Source organism: Mytilus galloprovincialis, chromosome 8, assembly GCF_965363235.1.
Source record: "Mytilus galloprovincialis chromosome 8, xbMytGall1.hap1.1, whole genome shotgun sequence".
Taxonomy (NCBI): Eukaryota; Metazoa; Mollusca; class Bivalvia; order Mytilida; family Mytilidae; genus Mytilus; species Mytilus galloprovincialis.
The window spans coordinates 13275194-13296428 of NC_134845.1; the positions used below are offsets into that span (position 1 = coordinate 13275194).

At 32.4% G+C, this 21235-nt stretch overlaps 1 long non-coding RNA gene across 1 annotated transcript; it reads left to right on the forward strand.

Moving 5' to 3' along the window:
• The first annotated feature begins 8599 nt into the window (after positions 1-8599).
• On the forward strand, positions 8600-16716 carry LOC143043129 (uncharacterized). The gene is made up of 3 exons (XR_012968211.1): positions 8600-8701; positions 13784-13830; positions 16651-16716. It is a non-coding gene; the product is annotated as an uncharacterized LOC143043129 (long non-coding RNA).
• The last annotated feature ends 4519 nt before the right edge of the window (positions 16717-21235 follow it).

A 21235-nucleotide genomic window follows, 5' to 3' on the forward strand; every position in this document is an offset into this window, starting at 1 on the left:
ATAAATATTAGTTTTAAATTATAATAATTTGTACATTGTAAACTATATGAAACAAAACATAAGTTAAAAAAATAACTACGTTTTATATTAGAATTGAACAAACTAACTGCGAATAGTTAAAATTTTACATATAATCAGTAAAATCATGCTTTGAGGGAGCTGAAATGGAACACTCCACAAGAGACTGAAAATAAAATCACTAATAAGATATGTTATCTATATTAAAATAATAATCTAAAAATATGAAAACTTGATAAAATTTGTGTTCAAATAATTTTGTTATCACAAGTTGTGAAACTGTTAATAAAGAAAACTTACTTATCCTATAAAAAAAAATTTGAAAACTGGTGTGAGCAAAAAAATCACATTTTAATTTTGTCTACTTTTGAACAGTTTAAATCAGCTCGACTACACTGAAGTGAACATTTTTTCAAATAAATATTAAAATTGTTTTATAGAATCTCCCCCTTGTTTAATTGGATTATAACAATCACTTTTTTAAATCTTTTTAATATTTTGTAATATCACAAAAACATGAAAAAAGTATGTGTAAATTCTGTTTTTTAACTGCTAAAATCATTAAATAAACTAACTAAATTTGAAGATCTGTCAAATGAATGTATATTTACACATGTTATATTAGAAATAAATTAAGTAACTCCTTTATATCAAGAATAAATCACCAAATATGCATTAATTATAGATTTCACTTATTGCCTAAAATTATGTTCGGCAATAGGATGAATAATCATCATAAGATTTCAGGTAATAAGCTTAATGCCTTAAAATTTCAGGCAATAACTTAATGCCTAGGCGTTAGCTTATTGCCTAGGATTTAAGCTTAATGCCTAATTTCACTTATTGCCGCTAACATATACATGCATCTATGTCGGAATTTAAATAAAAACAAAACACTTATAAATATATATATATTCCTTTTGTCGTCGTATATCTTACATAAACATTTTAACAAGCTGACCACACTCTTACTTATAAGTTGGCGCACATCAAAGTCGTGCTCCTATGGCAAACAATTTTGTTTGGAAAGAAATAAAGCAAAATTATATGTCCTTTTTATCATTTTAAATAAGAACAACACATTTAATTATAAATATTGAAGCATAAATCTTTTCGATACAATTGTTTTGAATTACTTAAAATAAAAAAGATCGTCATTGTTTAATCAGTTGCTATGTTATTTGGCATGTGTCAATCGGTTCATTGATTTTCGGCATATCAAAGAAAAACCGGCACGTGTCTAAATAATGTTGAATATCTCGTTAATTTATGATTATTTTTCTGTAAAATTTGAAATTTATGCATTAAAAATCTCTAACATGATATATAAAAATAATACATATAACAGCACTCTTTCTAGTCCTTAGTGGCATTGTATAGTCAAAGCCCTAGTGCACTAAGGACTCCTTAGCAGTGTTTAGACGTTCAGAAAAAAAACAAGATTATATCTTAAACTTGTAAATCCAATTTCAAGTTTTAACAGTTCCTCAATTTAAAATAATACATGATATATTTGCGTGATCTTATATTTGTTTAATTAAAGTAATGCCTTCAAATACATAAATTGTTTATTTTTATTCAATTTTCAACAAAACATTTTAGCTTAGTTTAAATGAAATTCAGAACAGAGAATTCAAACACTGTTGAAGAGAATATACATATTCGTGTTAATTCGCCTCAGTTTAATTTGTTATATTAAGTTTGACATTTAACATTTTTATCCGCAATCCACATTTACCGACAATCTTGTATATTGTATTTTCTCAATGGAATAACATAACGTGCATGTGACCGTTTTTCATCGTGTGCTGACTTAATTTTGTGGACTGTTGTTCGTTTCTTGGACTTTGATTTTATTTTGTTCATGGTTTTAATTATGTTTATTTGATTCATGGTTTGAGATATCGATTGTCCCTTTGGTATTATTTTACTTTATGCATCTGGTGCAGGAAAATTGGCACCGTTAATGTTATTAAAGACATTAAAAGAGGGACGAAAGATACCAAAGGGACAGTCAAACTCATAAATATAAAACAAACTGACAACGCCATGGCTAAAAATGAAAAAGACAAACAGAAAAACAACAGCACACATGACACAACATAGAAAACTAAAGAATAAACAACACGAACCCCACCAAAAACTAGGGGTGATCTCAGGTGCTCCGGAAGGGTAAGCAGATCCTGCTCCACATGTGGCACCCGTCGTGTTGCTTATGTGATTACAAATCTGGTAAATAGTCTAATTCGGTAGGTCACATTCATGAAAGGGAAGGGGATTGTAGTTACGACGTAAGGAACATATCCGATATCATTTGTGAAACGGTTATTCCATAACGGTCAACCAACTCGTGATGGCGTCCGTAAAATTTACGAAGGGATGATTTCAACTTCACCATTTGGAACTCTTGGTTTAATAGCTTCCTTGTGAGCAGTAACCCTCTATCAAGAAAATCATGATAGGAAATGCAAGCACGGGAATATCGTATCAATTGGGAGATATATACCCCGTATGCAGGTGCTGCTGGAATGTTGCTACTTAGAAATGGAAAGTTCACAATTGGAAAGCTGAAATCATCTCTTTTGTCGTAAAGTTTAGTTTTCAATCGACCCTCATTATCAATTTCTAGATGTAAGTCAAGATATGAAGCCGACTTAACTGTATCTGTAGTATCCTTTATCTCCAATTCGATGGGATAGATGCGTTCCACATAGTCACCAAATTTTGAATTGTTTAGTGAAAGAACGTCATCTATATAGCGGAAAGTAGAGTTAAAGGATATTGCTAACTTCTTATCTTTCTTCCTAAGAAGTTCCTGCATGAAGTCAGCTTCATAATAATAAAGAAACAAGTCGGCAAGTAGAGGGGCACAGTTTGTTCCCATTGGGATGCCGACACTCTGTTGAAAAACACGTCCTCCGAACGTTACAAATATGTTGTCAATCAAGAAATCAAGCATCTTGATAATATCGGTTTCAGAGAATTTTTTGTTTGAATCAGAGTGATTCTTTACAAAGTATGATTTATCCCTCCCTAAGACAAGATACTTGTATCTACGTTGGCCATTCTTTTTTATGAAGCAAAGTAATACCAACTCTTTCAATTTGTCTTTTAGCTTGGAATGTGGAATACTTGTATAAAGAGTAGAAAAGTCAAATGTTTTAATACTGTTACAAGATGAAAGAGAGTTAGATTGTATATACTCTAAAAGATCTTTGGAATTTTTAAGTATCCACATCTGATTCACGCCACCTCTAGAATAGGCAGTTTCACAATAACTTTGAAGCCCGTCTTTGATTGCTGATAAAATAGATGTTAATAATTTAGAAAGAGGTTTCGTGGAGCACTTGGAAGACCCAGCAATATACCGTTGTTTGTAAGGACACTTATGTAGTTTAGGTATCCAATACAGTGATGGAAGATCCAGTTCTTCATCTTTGGTTGAAATACCAAAGGAACAAAGAACAGACCTATGATTATCTAGGATTTCCTCTTTGGTAAGTGTCGTGAGGGTATATGTTGAGTTTCCAAGTGAATTGCAGTAATGAAAATCGGCCAAAAAATCGCCTCAAAGTAAAGTGAAGAAGATTAATGCAATAAGACAAATATCCGCGAAAATAACTTAGTTTACTCACGGTGATATAGAACCAAATCGTTTTCATGATACATTTAGCTATACTGATCTACAATTTTTAAACCTTTAACTACTTGAATAGTGACGAAATATATCAAAAGGACATCACACTCATAATTGAAAACTAACTGACAAAGCCGGGCAAAAAACGAACACGACAAGCAACAGTATACAAAACACAACATATAAAACTACAGATTGAGTAACACAAACCCCCTAAAATATTTGGGGTGAACTCAGGGGCTCCAAAAGGGTAGACAGATCGTGCTCCACATATGACACCCGTCTAAGTTTAGACATATTTATCTATAGTGGATTGGGAAACACTTACTTGCAACTTATATTAATCCCTTTCCACTTTGCGGGTGCGAGTGCTGCCTTGTAGCGGCATTAGCCTGCTCTTTTGTGAAATCTACAAGGGTGTCTTTAACGTGCAAGAGATATGGCGCTCTTAACACGGGTCAGCCATTTATCATCCCCTTCCGATGGACTATCATCGTTTTCCTCAAGACCATACTCACAAATGGTGTCAAGGAAGAGCCGAAAATTCATTCCCTGAAATTTACTCCCAGGAACGGGAATCGAACCAGGAACCTTTGTGTTAGTAGTCCAATGCACTTACCACTACACCACGGTTATCTTTCACCCGTTTTGTGGTTCATAATTCCTAACTCGGTGCCAAGCCTTATTCGGAAGGTGACAGTCATGGCAGAGATGACGGAGTTTTGGTTACGTTGATTGGAACTGGCGAAACAGATATCTCATAATTGTCAACCAACTCGTAGTGGCGTCCATAAGTTTTTCAAAGGGATGATTTCAACTTTGCATTTGAACTCTGGTTTAAAACCATGTTTAAACCACCATTTTTCTTCAAATGTCCTGTACCAAGTCAGGCATATGGCAGTTGGTATCGAATAGTATGTTCCTTTGTATGTTGGCGTTTGTTTGTGGTAGCAGTTAAGTGTTTCTGTTATATCGTTGTGTTCCTCTTATATTTGATGCGTTTTTCTCGGTTTTGGTTTGTGACCTGGATTTATTTCAGTTACTTGTAAATCAATTGATGACTATTGAATAACGGTATACTATAGATGCCTTTATTTAATATCTTAATTGTGAGCAGTTGCGTACTATCACGACAATCGTGAAAATATATGCAAGCTCCGGAATATTATATCAACTTGGAGATATATACTCCACAAGACGATGCCATGAAATCGCGTTACAATTAGGCAATTAGTGTTTAAATTGAGTTTTATTTAAATTCGAGGGTAGTACTTCGACTGAGCATGCAAAGACAAATTAAGGCAATACAAAACCCTACATTTATACCTGAGATCACCCCTAGTTTTTGGTTGGGTTCGTGTTGTTTATTCTTTAGTTTTCTATGTTGTGTCATGTGTACTTTTGTTTTTCTGTTTTTCTTTTTCATTTTTAGCTATGGCGTTGTCAGTTTGTTTTAGATTTATGAGTTTGACTGTCCCTTTGGTATCTTTCGCCCCTCTTTTATACGCCATATCATACATATTTCCGACTTGTGACTGTTTCAGAGGAGTTGAGGCTCAGTGAAATCGGTCGCCTCTTTTAGTGGTTTAGATATGCAGGCGTTGCTATAATATTGCTACATGTACATAGAAATGAAAAGTTTATAATTTGGTAGTAAGGAGTATTTTTATGGGTTGATTTATGCTCATCTATTTTGTCGTAAAACTTGTTCTCAACCAGCCCTCATCATCGATTTCAAGATACGTGATAGAGTTAATTATATCTGTTGAGTCTTTTATTTTCAATTTCAATGGAAGATACTAGTCCAACATTGACACAAATTTGGCACTATTCAGTGAGATGACATCATCTTTATAGTGGAAAGTGAAGTTTCAAGATAATGGTAGTTTCTTTTCAGTCGTCATCAGAAGCTCTTGCATGAAGTCATCCTCGTATGAAAAAAGAACTAGTCATTCAAACGATGCAGGAAGTCGAGTTAAGACAAGAATCGTTGCGTATTTATGGATATTTTTTCTTCAAAATTATTCTTATTTGATGAATTAATGCATTATTACAATGAACAACGCAATTTAAGTAATAAAAAAGTCAAGTTTTATAATGTGTTTACTAGTTTTTTCAATTTTCATCAATTTATTTTTTATTCATCTTTGTCTAAATTTTCAATTTATTTTTTAAGGTTCACATTAAATAAAAAAGATCTTTTCACTACATCAATATTTATTATGAAGCTACAAATCAAACAACTAGAAAAGTCGTAATATGTTTATTTCAGTCTGGTAGTTACAATGCTGATCGCAATCTCTTAGTTTCGCCCCCTTTATTTCAAGCAAAAGTATAATTCGCGCACATATTTTTTTACTTAAAATTTTTCAGATTCTTAAGAATTTGTTTATTAAATCTTATATTGACCACATACAATGTTTAAATAGGAAGAAATGCTTAAAAGCTGTTTTTTCGCAGAAAGCGGTATTTTTGGCAACTGTATGAGTTGTTATGATTTACTGTTTGATTAGAAGTAATCATAATTTAAGGGAATTTATGTTGTCAAAAACTTCTTTGATAGTCATTACAGGCTTTTACTAAGTTTTAAGTGATAATCAGTTACATCAGAAAGAAAAATTTTGGTTTTCACACATTTCGTTAACTTTTACTCGAATATCAGGAAACATGTGCTGTCTATCAAAAACACGCTTTAAATATTAAAAAAATGCATTTGATTAATGACTGTTAATCTCTCTGCTAAAAGTTTAAACTGTTTGCATATGTGAATTTAGTAGATAAAAGTCATATTATGCAATCAAGCTGAAATCTTAGAAAATATGCACTTATTCGTCCTTCACCTTTGATCTTGATTTGACGGAAATTGCACCGTACGATGTTTTTACGACCGGACAAAACATATAGTACAGATGTTTAGCTTTCGAATGGTATAGAATTTAGCCGTGTGTTAGGAAGGTGCATTAAAAATTTAATTTTATGGTTAAAGTCACTCGCCTAATATACCTTTACGTATAATTTATTATCAATACATGATTATTTAGGCATCTCCGACATGTAATTTATTGTGGGCATGGGCAAATTAAGTACAGTTTATATTATGTCTGGGACTGGTGTAATACCTCTGCTGGAGGAATTGACCCAGGGAAGGATTACGGTTGTTGTAACCCCCTTTTGACGATGAATGCATTTAAATTGGGATATATGGTGTGAAACCCCAGCCCATCCCCTCTTTACATAATGCTGGATACGACCATATTAAGCCATAGTGGGTAGCACCAGTCCATGGATATTTTTTGTGTAATTAGAAATGCTGGGACAACGTTAGGAGCTTTTCATTGTCGCTAGCAATATATTTCACTCATGTAAATCTAGTATCCCTATCCGTATTCGACTATCGTGTTGCCCTTTTATGGTCTCTACAATTCTTCTACTTCAAAATAAGTTTTGGATTTTATTTTTTAAAGAGCTGTATTAACAAAGTGCAACCTACAAGCTCTCAAAGCTATTATCCGCTATTATCAGTGCCTCGCTATGGATAAGTATTTATTTCAGAGGGTTGGCCTTTTACTTGGTTATACTTTCTAAATATACAGTAAGATATTATTATTTGATGTGAGGGTGTTTCGTTTGCATAACTTAATTCCTTGACATATAGGCATAAAACAAAATAAAATTAGCGGAATTCAAATATTAACTCCTCTCAATGCTTCATACATTTTGTTAGTCATCATATATTTAAAATAAAGGTGATGACCTCAGTTACTGGTCTAAACACAAAATTCATTGGGAGCTGTAAAAGTGAATTATCAAAACCTCTAAATGAAAACTTATTTTCTATTTCTTCCTTATATGTTTTAAAATGTTTCTCATTTGAGTATAAACAACTACTTTTCTCAATAATTCATATAAGTAAAAAAGAAAACTCTTTAATAATCTCATGCAGTGGAGATGAAAAGGGTCATGAAATATCGTGCTCTAAACACAACTTTATATAGCGTCATTGCTGTGCAAAATACATACGGAAAACTTAAAATTTTTACTTGTATTTATCAACTCAGAAGGACACATTAAAACATACATGTACGTCATTAAGCACAAACACGACAAATCCGTATTTAAAGTATACCAATTGACAAAATAACATTCTTTTTCTAACTTATTAATCTTATCCTCCAGCAATATCCATCGATCACGATACACTAATGTGTTGAATGGTATTTTTAAAGAAATTATGGTTAAAAAATCAACAAAATCATACTTTTTCTATATTTTCAAATATGGAGAAATAAAGTACATTTACAAAACGTTTAACTATTCTTTACTATCTTGCACACCAATGATTTAATTTCAAATGTGGTAGGATATATTGAAGTGTGCCAAAATGGATTTTTATGACTTGTTTTTCCTTTAATGATTTACATAACGTTAGTGTCTCATTTTGTATTGAAAAACATATTACTTAGTCATCTTACTTATATTTCGCAGTATCATACTTCAAAAATAGTCTTTTTGACGGCATTTATTTAACTAACTAGTTCCGCCTATTGATGATGAAATTAATGTTCGTTATCCAGAGCAGTGCTTTTTTTTGGTTCTTTTTCAGCAAAGTCGGTTGTAAAAAAGACAGATTCAGGTGGTGTTAAGTTAACAATTATTGTTTAAGATGAATTAAAAACAAAGATCAAACAGTTAAAAAGTCATTCGAAAACGCTAGACTAAAACTATGACGGAAAATAAGATGAGAGAAACATTCAAATGTAATGCATGAGAAGTGATTGATTGTCGTTTGTTATAAAAAAAAATGATTTTCTCTATGAAAATATCACTGTTTTTTTCTTCTTTACGTTTGATGTCCACACTATTCATACATGCTATCTTCTACTTGCTTTTTCGGTAAAATTATGAAATTATGCTAATTGTGTTATTTTCATTTATTTCAGAATGTCCTTTTGGGGAACCGTTTCTCAATAGTACATTTTGTAAATTTTGTGAAAGAACCAAGTATGGGTACAGATGTGAAGGCAAATGCTGTAAGGAAAATGAAAGGTATGTCTGTGTTTCATATGTATGTAGGACTCTAAAATGCGATGGGAACGCTAGAGTGTTATGGTCACGCTAAAGTGCGATGAAGTATGCTAAAGTGCGATGGAGTACGCTAAAGTGCGATGGAGTAGGCTAAAGTGCGATGCATCCACACGCTAAAGTGAGATGGTCCGCGAAAGTATAGATGACGTTAACATTCGTTCATACAAACTAAAAATGAACAAGATTAAGTTAAAAATATCTGTTTCACAAGTTTTATACCAAATGTCCATGACTTAATTATTAGCTTACCTGGCCCGAAGGTAACTAAGATGGCCGCCACGGCTAAAAATAAAACATAGGGGTAAAATGCAGGTTTGGGGTTATAACTCAAAAACTAAAGCATTTAGAGCAAATATGACAGGTGTGAAATTGTTAATCAGGTTAAGATCTATCTGCCCTGAAATTTACAGACCAATCGGACAACCCTTTGTTGGGTTGCTGCCCCTGAATTGGTAATTTTAAGGACATTTTGCTGTTTTTGGTTATTATCTTGAATATCATTATAGATAGAGATAAACTGTTAACAGCAATAATGTTCAGCAAGGTAAGACCTGAAAAGAGGTCAAAATGGTCAATTGACGCCCTAAGGAGTTATTGCCCTTTATATGGTCATTTTTTAACAATTTTCACAAAATTTGTAAAATTTTACTAACATTTTCCACTGTAACTACTGTGTCAAGTTCATTATAGATAGTGATAATTGTAAGCAGCAAGAATGTTCAGTAAAGTAAGATCTACAAACACATCACCATCACCAAACCACAATTTTGTCTTGAATCCATCTGTGTCCTTTGTTTAATATTCACATAGACCAAGGTGAGCGACACAGGCTCTTTAGAGCCTCTAGTTTTAAATATAACTGTGCTTTGTCAACTGCAGAAAATGTGTTTTTATTTGGGGTGATGGAAGACGGACATAACTATGTATCTTGTATTCGACCATTTTTGCTATATAAATACAAAATAGTAATCCCATGATAAGTATTCTGTATCTGGCTTCTCATGGAAGCGAACGAATACATTTGAATCATTGTGTATTTAGTGTGGTGTTCGGAAAAAATACTGTCTATTTTGATAAAAACGGTAAAATCAGTAAAATGAAGGTAATTTTTCAAGCGTATAAAAATTTTAATGTTGATTCAAAGATGAGTTTGTACAGTGTTGTCAAATATAGCAGGTATTTGTACTTGCTACGAAAAAGTGATATATTTTTTCTATCGTTTAAATTAAAGCTTATACAAATAAATGCTACTTATACTGTAAGGAGAGGTGTTCACATTATACTGTGTGAACGGCAAGCTACACCAATTATGCAATACGCCCGAATTTAAAAAAAAATATTTACAGGAAATATGTTATGTTGTGACACCTAAATAACCTTTTTAGCAATCATTACGTGGTCAGTTTTCTAAATTTATAAAGAATCGCATCCATGACCTGTAATGTGTTAACTTGAGCTCTCAAACCTTACCATACTGTTTAAAAGCACTTCAGCGTAGCTACCCATGGTACTATAGCAAACAAACAACCATCGTTCTTTAGAGTGAGACACCATCGTACTTTAGCGTAGACCATCGCACTTTAGCGTGACCATCGCACTTTAGAGTACCATCGCATCATATATATATATATATATATATATATATATATATATATATATATATATATATATATATATATATATAAATATATTTTATTATAAGTCTAAAAAGGAACAAAATCACAAAAAATAAAAAAAAAACAATTAAACGAAACAATGTTAAATATTTCGGGTAACAGATATCTTTCATCAGTATGATCATGACGTATATTAGACCATGTCAGTCTATTCTGATTATAAAACTATCACAATCTTGAACTTTATACAATAAAACAGTTTAAGCGAACATTAGCGACGCTGGTACAATTTAAAAATTTTCAAATACGACGCAAATACTGCAAAGATCACTTAACGGTAGAGCATTTGCTACAGAGACTGTATTTTAATATCCCAATTAGTAGTTTGATAAATAATTGAACTTGACTGCGTACTTAAACATATCCCTGCCAACCTTGTAATTTAAACCCCCTAGTTTTTTGGTGGGGTTCGTGTTGTTTATTCTTTAGTTTTCTATGTTGTGCCACGTGTGCTGTTGTTTGTTTGTCTTTTTCATTTTTAACCATGGCGTTGTCAGTTTGTTTTAGATTTATGAGTTTGACTGTCCCTTTGGTATCTTTCGTCCCTCTTTTAAACTAGTATAATTCAGAAATTTGCTGAAATGTGTAAGAGTACAATACGGAAGCCAGAGTTACTGGAAACAAATAATGACAGGAAAATGAGTGATGGTAAGGAAAATTAGTGACTCGTTCTTAGTTTTTTCATAAATGCTCTTGGGGAAACTGTCCTGAGCGTTCTTATCCAAAACCTTTCACCAGCAAGTCTTTTGGCCCTTATCTGACCATCGGTGTGATTTATGATGGTGATTGTAATGTTTTTGAGATCAACTTAAAACTAAAATGGGATGCTCTCTTGAAAGTCATCTTTTTATAATTGAACACTTACACATATGGGTCGTGTTGCATTCCCATAAAATGTTTATTGTGTTATTGCCTCACCTACTTTCTCAAAAATGTGTGTTACCTTCAGGAAGATTATACCCCTTTTGTGTTTGATTAAATGATATGTTTTTGACACTCATAAATTGAAAGTCATAGAGACCAAGAGTCATTTTATTTGAGATCCTTGGTCTATTAGCAAGAAATTAAGACGTCGAGTGGTCAAATTCAAAATAATGTTCTGAATTTTAAACTGTGATTGTGATCTTAGACACTTCCCCAGACACTTGAAAGTTATATATAATTAAGATTTGTTAACATGTCGCAAAACGCCAACTAGCAAAACGCATTTATGTCCCCTTAAAAATAAAATTAGTACACTTTGTACAAAAACAATTGATAAAATTGTTAAGAATAAGTAATCTTTTTCAGATGACTCAAAATAAAAGAGACTTCTATATTTTATTATTTTTCAAATATTCTATAGAAAAATCTTAGTTTCAAAAGAAGGTCCTTCCCAAATTGTCCTATGATTGGGAAAGTATACAGAATTATAAGCTTATCTGGACCACACTGAACTCCAAGAAAAAATCAAAACGGAAAGTCCCTTATCAAAGGTCAAAATCAAAAGCTCAAACTAATAAAACGAAAGGATAACAACTGACATATTCCTGACACGGTACAGTCATTTCTTATGTAGAAAATGGTGGATTGGATCTTGTTTTATAGCTAGCGAAACCGTTCACTTGTATGACAGTCGTATCAAATCCCATTATATTGACAATAATGCGTGCACAAAACAAACAGACATAATAGGTAAAAATGTCACAGATACAGCAGTAAACATTGTTTAATAATCTTAAGCAGTAAAACAACTAAGAAAATTATAAACCATGCCAGTATAATTGCACTGACTACCAAGCTGATACAATACATGACTCCTAGGCCATAAGGTCCGATATCGCTTATTACTGTCAATTTTATTTAAAATGCAAAATATACAATGAATACGTCAGATGCACATTTGGGCTTTTTTTTTTAATTCAAAACATGCATTACGATTTCAGCAGATAAAATGTCAAACAATACTAACGTAGTCCAATAGTAAAGAAGAGGGAAAACGGCATAAAAAATAAGTACACGATTAAAACAATCAATTCTTGCTAAAAAAAACCCATATCATAGATACCAGGATAAACATTTTACATCTACGCCAGACGCGCGTTTCGTCTAAAAAAATACAGCCAAGGTTATCTATTCCTGAGGTAAAAAAAGCCTTAGTTCTTTTCAAAAATTCAATTTTTTTTAACAGTTAATTTATAATTATGAACATATCAATAATAACTCAAGTACAATACAAGGTAAAATATTTTGCTCCATAACAACCCTTTATTTTTTCATACAAGATTTAATAGCTCATAATTGGTCATTTACCAAAATTATTGCAGATATATTAATTTTCTTTCTCTTCATTTAAGACCAAAATAATACCAATGCAAATATAAGTAAAAAGTCCGAGTCAGCCTTTTCCCGCCATCTTTTTAATATCAAATATCTCGAAAAGGAGTTCCATGACCTATCAATATTTTTTGCTTATTTTGATTCTTAATCAATGCTTTTTTTGACTTATAGTATCAATTTTAAATTCTTTATTGTTTTGAATTTCACAAACCCTCACCTACATTTGTAAGTACATCCTTAAACTGACCGATTAACACTAACTAAAGTTTCTGTAATAATTGACGAAACCTATACTTCTGTATTGCTGCGGTTTTCTGGTCTCTCAACAAAAGAAAAATTAAGCATGTACGCTACAGAAAATATGACCTCTAAGAACAAGAAACGTTTTTAATTAGAACAAAATATTTCTATTGATAAAACCTTTTTTTAGAACAAAATGTGCATTATATAACAAATATACAACATAATTTCTGAATGGTACAGCATTCTACAAGTTGCTGTTCCTTATAAAATATGCACACAAATAAAAAGACATATATGAGGAGCAGATATTTAAACTTATTTCAATGAACGGTAGCTAGCTTTCAAATATTATGACAAAACAGTTACATGAAAAAACTGAATAGTTATAAGTCATACCAATCCCGAAGGTTATGTTTGTCTAAGGGAGATTAGTTTTAGTATAACCATTCATTTGTGAAAAAAAAGCATACCACTTTAATGTAAATCATGTCAACATCAAAAACTGATGAAAAAAAAATAGATCCCGTTTTGATAAAACAGTAAATGCCGAAGGCCAAAAGACGCTTTGTTATCTGTATAATGAAAACTTTTCAAAAAATCAGAATGGTACAGTTGAGAATGGAAATGACGAATGTGTCAAAGAGACAACAGCCCGATCGCAGGCCCCCAATGTGTCATCAACATAACGAGGAAATCTCACATGCGGAGGCGGAATAGCCATTGTTATAATTGTTACCTTCTTGTTTATATAAGTGTTTTTGAAATTTATCATGTTTTGTTTATTTTGCTTATATCTTTTATCTAGATGTGATATCTTGCAAGGATGTGCTGGACCTATATCCACAGTATCAGGTATGACGACAAAAACAAAGATATGTTTAATAATTGCATTAATTATTACTCAGGATTATATTACATCAACATGTTTAGAATTCTTTGAAACGGTTTAACTTTGCATAATTGTTTTTGCTTGTGTTAGGTAGCAATAAACAGTTAGGAAAAAATACTAAAATTTGCCCTTATGAATTTTACCATCCCCTTTTCATTGCTTTCTTGTAATATCAAGCTTACTGTTTGTGTCATATATGGGCATATGTATGTAATCAGAATCTTCCATCGATTTTATATCCAGTATATAAAATGGTAAAATATAATTTCTTTTTGGTGTATCCATGGCAACAATATGCATTTATTTGTTATACAATATTGCAAAAAGGGGGGGAAAGATGTCACATATTTCCCCAAAATTTGGCTAAAAGTAGAATTTCAATCGCTGGAAGTAATACCTTTTCTAAAACTGTGTACATATATCATTCAGCAAATCCAATGAAAATCATATGTCTTTCATCTCATTTTTTTGTAAAATTGCGTCAAAAACTTCGTGTAGAAAAAGAGTGTTTGTAAACAGTACATTAATTTCTGGACCGATGGCCGGTCTAGCTATGAAAATACGGATTGTCAAACAGAAAACAGCCCATAAACCATGTACAAAATAATCTTGATGCTCTTATAAACCATCTTTGAAGGTTAAATTAGCACTCATCTGTCTAAAAATGAATTTTATTACACAATAACTTTCCTATTTGAAAAATCCACAGGAGCCAAAATGCGAAACTAAACTCCTAACTGTGTATTGCTACCTTATGTTAATACCTTCATTACTCCGGCATTTTAAAACTATGAAAAATGAAAGCAACGATATAGGACAAAAGTGCTGAAAGTGGTATTAAACATAATTAATTCAGTCGACAGTTCATCACAGAGTAATCTGTACTGATCAAGTATGTGTTTCAACATGTACAAGTTTGCATTGTATTAGTCTTATGAAGACGAAACATGGGTATAAAATTATAACCCTGATACTATTTACTGATTGGTATTAAAAGGTGAAATACTATCAACGAATAAACTGGTTTTACGTCAATGTATATCAAAAGTCTGGATATTTAAGTTTTGTTACGTGTAAAAGTTTGGGTTGATACATGTAGTAGCATGTAACACCTTCTATTGATTTTGTTAACTTGATTTGGACTAGGAGCGATCTTGACGAAATTTTATTAACTTCGAACTTGAGATTCGATGGATGTTTTTTAAAATGTTTCATTTGTCGCATGGAACACAATGGATGTTTAAACTTTACCCATGGCACAGGCAACGCGATTGATGTTTTAACGTCTTACTTGTCACACAAGATGGATGTTTTAACGTCTTATTTGTCACACGCGATTAATGTTTTAACGTCTTACTTGTCACACAAGATGGATGTTTTGACGTCTTATTTGTCACACGCGATGGGTGTTTTAACGTTTCATTTGTTGCATGAAACACAAGGGTTGCTTAAACGTTTCATTTGTCGCATGGAATACAATGGATGTTTAAACGTTTAACTTTTCATAGGCATCCATTTGTCGCATGGAATACAATGGATGTTTTAAACGTTTAACTTTTCATAGGCTTTCATTTGTCGCATGGAATACAATGGATGTTTAAACGTTTAACTTTTCATAGGCTTTCATTTGTCGCATGGAATACAATGGATGTTTAAACGTTTAACTTTTCATAGGCATCCATTGTGTTCCATGCAAGGGTGTTTTTTTATCGTTTAGCATGTCACAGGCAACGCGATTGATGTTTTAACGTCTTTCTCGTCACATGCAATGTATGTTTTAACGTCTTACTTGTCACAAGCGATGGATGTTTAACGTTTCATTTGATGCATGGAACAAAATGGATGTTTAAACGTTTTACTAGTCAAAGGCACACTAGGGGTGTTATAGCGTAAAGCATGTCACAGGCAATGCGTTGGATGTTTTAACGTCTTACTTCTTAAACGCAATAGATATTTTAACATTTTATTTGTCGCATGGAACACAATGGATGTTTAAACGTTTCATGTGTCGCATGGAACACAATGGATGCTTAAACGTTTAACTTTTCAAAGGCAATGCAAGGGGTGTTTTAACGTTTAGCATGTCACTGTCGACGCGATGGATGTTTTAACGTCTTTCTTGTCACACGCTATAGATGTTTGATCGCCTTTCTTGTCACACTCGATGGATTTTTTACCGTTTTACTTGTTACTGTTGGTGACCTTCTGCTGTTGTCTGCTCTATGGTTGGGTTATTGTCTCTTTGGCACATTCCCCATTTCCATTCTCAATTTTATTGACACACGCGATGGATGTTTTAACGTTTCATTTGTTGCATGGAACACAATGGATGTTTAAACGTTTTACTAGTCAAAGGAAACAAGAGGGGTGTTTTAGCATTAAGCATGTCACAGGCAACCGATGAATATTTTAACGTCTTACTTGTCACACGCAATGGATATTTAAACTTTTCATTTGTCGCATATGACACAGGGGATGTTTAAACGTTAAACTTTTACTTGTAATAGGCAACACGAAGGGTGTTTAAACGTTCTAAAAAGTAAAATCACAAAAAATACTGAACTTAGAGGAAGATCAATTGGGAAAGTCCATAATCACATGGCAAAATCAAATAACAAAACGCAATTGTCAAAGGCAACACGAGGGATGTTTAAGTTTTAAAACATTTTCCCTGACCTTCATAGGTTACAGAACTTTGATGCATTACAAGTAAGTATTTTTTTCTTCAAATGTTTTAATATCTTAACATGTTTGACACCAGTAAAATATTCATCTCATTCCAGAACCTAAAACTGTCAACGACAAATTGACATCAGCTACCGAAAATGCAGAAACAACTGGACAAGATGGTAAAAATGTCTTACTACTTAGTAGCTTGTCTCAAATTTTACTCTGCTGCTTTATTGTTAATGCAAATAGTAAAGAAATCATTGTTTATCAAATGAACATATCTTAGTGAGAGTTATTTAATAACCCTTCACATAGTCATAACAATAAACTGAATTTGGATATATGTAATAACAATGGGACTGGTTTTTGTTTGTTTTGTTTTTTGTATAACGGATTAAACCGACTGTTATTTATTACAGTAAGGCATTACTAGTTAAATTTTTAAATGTGAAGTTTGTTTTTGGACTTTTAAGTTTCAATTTCTCTTTGTTTTCTTTTTTTGCCTTTCTTTTATGTAATGCTGATGTTGCATATTCTGCTTGATGTCTTGACTTGTGTAAGTTGTCATTTGATTTTTTTCTTTACTATATATAGTACAAGACTAGTTTTCTTGCAAACAAATTTCGCAGGCAATAGTAGAAATACAATACATGAGATCATTCTATCAGAAATATTTTAATATATTTCTGGTATCAGAAGAATACCTAACCCCAATTGTAGTGATTGAAATAAAAGGGTTTTTACTCCCTGAGCTATTTATACAAATTCGTTGTACTCCTAATCCAATTGAAAATTATGAAACATCACAATAATTATCATGATCGAAAAGGACAAGAAGACGTGTGATCCAATTGAACGTCTGAATAGCTTGCAAAGTAATGTTACCTCTTAACCTGAAGAAAACTTTTTTTGTAGAAAAATGCGTTCCTCAAACCTCGAATAAGCAAAACCCCCTCAACTCAATCACATGTTTCGTGTTGATATATATCCAATTAAACTATCACTGTTAGTTCCTATACAAAGTGCTTCTGACTAAGTTTTGGTTATTCCGCATTGTTCCACTGCACGTAACATGATAATGGTCGATACAATAATATAGCAAATGCACTGGAATAAAGCAGTTAGTAACAGATAAAGGCAACAGTAGTATACCGCTGTTCAAAACTCGTAGAAATGTATAGTAAATTTACCTACCAGTAAATGTTGTTCTAAGATTTACTATTTAAAATGAAAGACTTCTTGACAAATGATATAATGCTCCTTCCGTTATTCAATCATTTCCTCTGATGTCAAAATACAAATTGAAAAACAAATCAAACCTGCTTTGAAATTCTAAGGCGATGCTAATAAGTAACTGTATGAATATGAATAAGGAACATGAGAAAAATGGTAAAAATTAAAGCATGGTAGCAGTAGTAAAAACGTCAATATCGGAATAGTTAATTGCCAACAAATATAACTGATATCAAACACATAAATATCACCATGCTGTGATGAAAGGATGATGATTAATAATATATAATTTCAGATTTCGATTCCACTACATCGGATAATACCGACGAAAAAGGTATGTTAATGCAAATTTTAAGATTGAACATAACTGATTATCTATCTCTAAAAACAATCGATCGAAGAAAAAGTATGATATTAAAAAAATGGTATATGAAGTATATACATATAAACATGATAAAACAATACCAGTTTTACAGCAGCAGACGCATGTTTTCACCAATTACTGTATCTTCAGTGATGCTTGAATCCACAGTTATGGTTACAATCTTAAAATATTAACTGCTGTTGCAGGGTTAATAATTACAAACAGTATATACTGTAAAGCCAAACACGGACAAGAAAAAAAACCCAAATACTTGAGGAAGATACTTGTTTCTATTTTTTTCAAAATACTTTCTTGAATTTGGAACAGCAAATTTCAATAAAAACAATATCTATATTATCCTGCCAGTACGTAATCATGGTAAGTCCTGTTCTTCTGTACTGAGGATTCAGTCAGAGCCAACAACCTAACAGTAGTAAAAACATTAAAAAGGACCAATTATTTTGCAACAGATAACCAATTCGACAAGCAATGTCTCTACAGTTATGACAGAAGTCACAAAATTTTGTTCTGATCTTTAACATTATTTACAGAAGATTTACAGATAATGACAGCATCGCTGATATAAAATGTTAGCTCCTGAGTGTTGACGTCTAGGCTTTTGTACCTTGAATAACAAAACCCCAACCGGAAGTGGTTTAAAAAAAGGTCATCTAAAAGAACATATAAATTGGCACGAAATACAATTATTTGTATAAACAATAGGCACTTCAATAAACACAGACAGATGACCGAATCAGATAAATCACTATCAAGATAAATCGCCTTATTTGAGTATGCAAAAGCTCTTTGCTCAGTGTTATCGTAGGGACAAAAATGGTTTCTTTCACCCATTTATCAAGATTACATTATTTTCAACTAAACATCTTTAATATTTATATTGATTAGAATACCTATGTTTCAACTGTAACACGGGCCACTGTAAACTAAATTATTGTCGTAACAATAAGAAACACATTTTGATTTGATAAATTATATATTGTTTCAGTAAGTCAGAATGTGTTCGATGTTATTGTTCCAAAAACAATTATTATAACTGGAAGCATCATGACATTGATAGTCATTTGTGTGATAATGAAAGTACTTAGAATTGGAAACAAAAATGTTGTCACAATAGTGAATGAAGATCGACATCACTATGAGGAAATTGATGAATCTTTCATCTTGCAAAACGATAACAATTTTCCAATAAATCATAGTGCCGGTTCTGATGGTACCCGTGATGAAATTTCTCAATACACAATGGATTTTCCGAATCCCAACACTTCATTTGTCACTATAGCTGTTGGGGGAAATAACGAGAACAATGAGTATGAAAACTTTCAAAGAACTGACACAAATAGAACAGATGGTGCCTCCCTAAACATGTATGAGCGCAAGGACAAAACAATCCAAATGATGGCTATTCCACGTGTCAAACAGAACAAAACGGCTACGAAACGGAGACTGAATATGCTGCCATTGTTGGAGAATATAAAATTTGCTTTTACAAGATTGAACATTAAATGATAGAAGGTGTATATTCGTTATCAGACGAACAAATTTTTAATACATTTCAACTTGCGCATGTTACGGAAATACTGATAGTGTAACCTGATCATTTAAATGTAGAAACACTTGCATGCAGTTCCATCAAAACTCAACATTATTTTATATGTATAATCTTTTTATATATTTTACAATACTGTTGAAAATATTGACACTAACGAATGTTTTTTTTTAAGCCAAAATATTTGTATATTACCATCTTTTATTAGTATCGTTGTGCAAATCTACTTACATGTACATAATGTTTGCCCTATCTGCGCATCTATTCAAGACGATCAAGCACATATTAAATTTGCAGGTCAGTCCTTTTTATAGACTTATATAAGTATATATATATTTAAGTACATTGTACGTCTAAACTAAGAGACAACTTTACAACAGATCCATTAATTTGATCAGCAGTGAAGGTAACACATGGCTGAACATACTTTTTATTCATAATTACACGAACAATGTTAAATCTGCCAATTTGCAGAAGCAAATCTTTGGCAAAACTTTTTGGAATTTCGGATTCTCAATGCTCTTCAACTTTGTACTTTTATGGCTTTATAAATATTTTGATATGAGCGTCACTGATGAGTATTATGTAGACGAAACGTGCGTCTGGCGTACTAAATTATAATCCTGGTACATTTGATATATATTTACACCACTGTGTCGATGCCACACTAGACGGGTCAATCATTTGTTGAGACCAATTCAGTCTATACCAAGTTTATTAAGTATTGAATATGTTTATTAAGTCGAGACCATAGTTGAGTACAGTTACAAAATGTAAGTTCAGTTAAGTACTGTCGCAATTATGTCGAGTCTCATTAAGTAACATATGTGCTATACCTTACTGCCTTACTGGTCGAACTCAAAATATGGTCTCGTCAGACTCTGAAGTGTGTAGTTATAGAAGTAGTTAATAATAATGCTTATCTTTTTTCTCCTTCAAACAATTAAGTTTTATTACACAGGAATACTAGTATCTCAAATTTATCAGATGCAGTAACACCTACCGGAGATGTTTTATACATAAAGAAAAAAGAAGATATGGTATACTTGCTAATGAGACAACTCTCCACAAGAGCCTAAATGACACAGAAATTAACAACTATAGGTCACCGTACTGCCTGCAACAATGAGCAAAGCCAATACCGTATAGTCAGCTATCAAAGACCCGAAAATGTCCAAGAAAAACAATTCAAACGAGAAAACTAAAGGTCGAATTTATGTACAAAATGAACGAAAAACAATTATGTAACACATCAACAAACAGCAACCACTGAATTACAGGCTCCTGACTTGGACAGGCACATAAATACAGAATGTGGCGGGGCTAAACATGTTAGAGGGATTACAACCCTCCCGTAAAATAGGACAGTGGTGTATCATTACAACATAAGAACGAACTATAAAAAACGCTTGAAAAAGGCTAAACTCATCAAATGGATACACATAGAAATACTACACTGAGTGGACGTGGCCGGGTACTTGTATATCTCAACAACAACAAAAAAGACAGACTTGAAAGTAATCGCAGTTAGATC